Here is a 4,654-nt window from a genome sequence, read left to right as displayed (position 1 = left end):
TCTTGTATTAGAGGGGGAGAACTGTTCTTTGAAATTAATACCTCTTGTATTAGAGGGGGAGAACTGGACTTTGAAATTAATACCTCTTGTATTAGAGGGGGAGAACTGGGCTTTGAAATTAATACCTCATGTATTAGAGGGGGAGAACTGGGCTTTTGAATTATTACCTCTTGTATTAGAGGAGGAGAACTGGGCTTTGAAATTAATACCTCTTGTATTAGAGGGGGAGAACTGGGCTTTGAAATTAATACCTCTTGTATTAGAGGGGGAGAACTGGGCTTTGAAATTAATATCTCTTGTATTAGAGGGGGAGAACTGGGCTTTGAAATTAATACCTCTTGTATTAGAGGGGGAGAACTGGGCTTTGAAATGAATACCTCTTATGTAAGAGGGGGAGAATTGGGCTTTGAAATGAATACCTCTTGTGTAAGAGGGGGAGAATTGGGCTTTGATGCTTCCGATTTAATAGAGGCCATAACAACCCTTTCATCCAGTAACGCGTTTAAAAAAATATTTGAATCGATCTCTGTGCTCCTTTAATTACCCAGCATCTAAATACAGCAGGGAAAGATCATATCCCCTGTCCTGGCAAACATTGGTAATTGTTCCGATCTTTAAAAACGAGAATCAAGCAGACCTGGTCTGGTGTCGACCCATTTCTCTAGTAGATGCTGCAGTGAAGTTTATTGTTCAGGTGGTGCTGAATCGGCTAACAAAATGGGCTGAGAATAGGAAGATCTTGTCAGATATTCAATATGGGTTTAGAGCGAATCAGGGAACGATCGAACAGAATTTGAATCTTTATTTGCTTATCACAAATTACACTATAACCAGAAAAGAGTCCGTCCATTTGGCATTTATGGGCCTCAGTGCAGCCTTTGATACAGTGGATAGATCAAAATGATGGGCTGTATTGGAGGCAATGGGGGTGGATGGCACCCTTGTAGCTTTTCTGCGTGATTTACATACTGGATTGCAGGCCTCAACAAGATACATCTCCAATGGATAATGCACAATGCACTTTCACTTGGGGCGAGGAGTACACCAGGGCTGCATTTTAGCCCCTCTTCTTTTTATATTATATATCAATCAGCTAGAGAGATTTTTAGTGGCTAAGTGCAAGGATATCCCGTTGATTGATAATAGACCAGTCCCTGTTTTATTATATGCAGACTATACAGTTGCGCGCACAGCTAAGGTTCTGGAGCTACAGGCGTCTAGGCCATACTCATATCAAATCCGTATTGCCTCTTTATAAAGCAAAGTGGCTACTGATAGTGTCATTTGGTTTGGAAATTTGGGGGTACAATCCTTGTCACCCTATTTAAGTTGTGGAAAATAAATTTTTCAGTAGTATTCTGAGGATACCGTAGAGTGTACCGTCGGAAATTGTGAATGAAGATCTGTGTATAGGATTTATTTCTGATTATATAAAAAATCACCCCATGTTACCATGGTTTTCTGTTTGGCTGAAAAACGACCTGGAATTTAATAGAAAGATCTTGTATGACTGTCTGGGCCTGGATTTTAGTCACCTTTTTTCATGGTTGCGTTATATCAAAAGTATTCTGTGTGATTTTGGTAGGCCGGACCTTTTTTCTGAGCCAGAGCAAATAATCTAATCAGTTGCTTGAGATAATGTGAATGGAAAAAGAGCTGAATGTATGTTGTTTAACCCCTTGTCTGCTGATGACGGAACCGCTCCGTCATCAGCTGCGGTGGCGCTGTGCTGATGACGGAGCGGTTCCGTCATGGCCTGCTCGCTGCTCATGCGCGGTGCAAATTCCGCGCCTGCGCTGAGCGTTCTATTGAGCGGGGCGGGCCGTGACGGAACCGCTCCGTCATAAGCACAGCACCACCGACGCTGGTGACGGAGCGGTTCCGTCACCAGCATGCGGCCGCCGCGCGCCCGCCCCGCCCCCTTAGCACTGCGGCGGAATAGCCGCCGCAGTGAAGGGGTTAAAAACTCTTGTACTCATTATGCCATGGTAAAAACAATGTGCAAAATAGAGTTGTATTTGTCATTAGATATGGCAGTTTTGCACAGACGAATTCTGTCTTACTTTCATTTGAACTTGTTTTTCCATCTTCAGAACATCCGAGCCACCAACTTGCACTTGTGAAATGGCTGTGGCACTGGACACACTTTACATAAATAAAGTTTTTATTTGCCCTAAATTTGCTTATTTATGTCATAAGTACATATGCTCTATTATCTTGCCTATGAATTTTGCACAAGTACGGCCTGCTTGATTATATCTTCAATTTGTATTCAGTTTAAAAGATTGCTTTTATGTATAATGTTTTTTAGCAAGAGTGTTCAACTCTGCTTTGTGAAACTTGATGTACTGTTTTAAGATGATTTTATTGATTTGATGATTTTATTAATTAATTAACTTTTATGATTTACTGTGTTAAATCAAATAAAGTATTATTTTTACTTTGCCAGTAAAACATGTCAAATGCTTTCTCAGCTTCTGTCAGGGCTGGTCAGATTAGATCCCCAAGCATCCTTAACCGCATCGCTGCGGCGGTTATTTTTGCGCTAGGCGGCTTTTTTGCAAAAGCCGCGTTCGATGACGAGCTCAGCTGGTCATCCGCACACGCCACCCGTGGCTGATGACGAGCTCAGCTCGTCATCAGCATCGAAGGGGTTAATTTACGTCCAGTAGCTTGTAGAGGGTGCAAGAATTACTATTCCAGACTTCGTAGAGTCATGCCATGCAGACTAGTTTCTTTCTAGCTCCGATGCCTGCTGTCTTCCCCGCTGCAGAATTTCAAGATGGCCGCCCGGGAAAGAGGATCGGGTTTTTGGTCTAGTGTTGGTGCGGCTTTTCAAGCACAGCTGTGCTCACGCCCGCACGCGCCCCCTCGCGCGGCACACTGGGAACTTCAACTGCAGATTTTTGGTGAGCGGTTGCGTTTCCCATTTCGCAGCTGCATTTTGAAGCAAGAACGATATTTCTGAAATAAGAAGTAAGCTGTGAGAACAAGAATCAGAGTAGGTGTGTTCAGCGGTTCTCGGTAAGTCAGTTTTTGGCTAATTACCCTTTAGTTTTGTCAAGAAGGAGTTTCCAGAGAAGTTCTCAGCAGTTCATATGGGAAGAGAGACTTACTTCAAGGAAGTTGCTTGTTTTCTCAGGAGGACATATTCCTCAGTTGTTTCCAGTGAGTCTAGTATATAAGGCTAGAGACTATATCTAGGATAGTTTATTTCTTTTTCTCAGCATTTTTCGAGAAACAATTTACAAAGACATTACCAAGTAGTAGACAGTTGTAAGTGAGAGTATTCATTATTCAGTCAAGCAATACTTACCGAACAGAGACTTGAACTATTTATAAGTACAAATAACAAGAAAGACAGTGCTTCAAAGAGAAATTATATCTTGTAGATAAAAAAAATATATATATATATATATATATATATATATATATATATATATATATATATATATATATATATGTATATATGTATATATATATATATATATATATATATATATATATTCACTTAAAAACCATAGGTTTCAGGCCTTATATAGTTAGGAATTAGCATTTAAAAAACCTTGCAAATTCACTTAACCAATTTACACAACAACTGACAAAGTGATACAGATAATCTCACAGTTTAGTCCCTATCCACTATATTTAGTGAGACACTATAAAATGGTCAAGTAAACATTCAATTACACTGCTACTAAATCCTCCATCCAAATATTTATTTATATATATCCACTCATTCTTCAATGCAAATTGCTATATATATAATGTATATTTAAATAAAGAAGCAAACCAAATTCACTGGATGATGTCATCAGTGATGTCATTTGAGATGTCATCAGTGATGTCACTGACCGTGTCATGAATGATCTAATATGTGACATCATCAGCAGTGCATTGCGGGTGCGCGAAATATAGTTAGTCCAACTAACTATATAGGAGCAATTTCAATGGTTTGTATGAGTGAAATGTCCAGCAAACTATAACACCCCAAAAACTTTTTTTGAGTGAATTTCAAAGTTTATTTTAAAGCTAATTCCTAACTATATAAGGCCTGAAACCTATGGTTTTTTCAGTGAATTTCAAAGGTTTTTTAAATGCTAATTCCTAACTATATAAGGCCTGAAACCTATGGTTTTTTAAGTGAATTTGCAAGTTTTTTTAAATGCTAATTCCTAACTATATAAGGCCTGAAACCTATGGTTTTTTAAGTGAATTTGCAAGGTTTTTTAAATGCTAATTCCTAACTATATAAGGCCTGAAACCTATGTTTTTTTTCACTGAATTTGCAAGGTTTTTTAAATGCTAATTCCTAACTATATCTGGCGTGAAACCTATTTTTTTTCAAAAAATTTCGAAGGTTTTGTAAATGCAAATTCTATTAGCGAATAACGTTTTTATATGTTAATATCCTTCTGGTACCACCTGAGCAGCCATCTCATTTCTCAGTAGAACTAAGGCACAAGAGAGCACAAAACAAGAGTGGAAAACGCAAAAAGGGGGTAGGGTAGAGACTCCCTGACCCCCTAGATCTTCTCAGGTTGTCCCAGAAGGACCCCCAAGGGCAAAATTATTATATATTTTTAAATAAAATTGCGGGGTACGTGCACGTACGCGCGCCTATACGTGTACCGTGCGCGTACCCCGCAATTTT

The sequence above is a fragment of the Lissotriton vulgaris genome, unplaced genomic scaffold (genome assembly GCF_964263255.1).
Source record: "Lissotriton vulgaris unplaced genomic scaffold, aLisVul1.2 SCAFFOLD_3658, whole genome shotgun sequence".
Taxonomy (NCBI): domain Eukaryota; kingdom Metazoa; phylum Chordata; class Amphibia; order Caudata; family Salamandridae; genus Lissotriton; species Lissotriton vulgaris.
The sequence above is the reverse complement of the archived record's forward strand: the minus strand, read 5'-3'. Positions refer to the sequence as shown.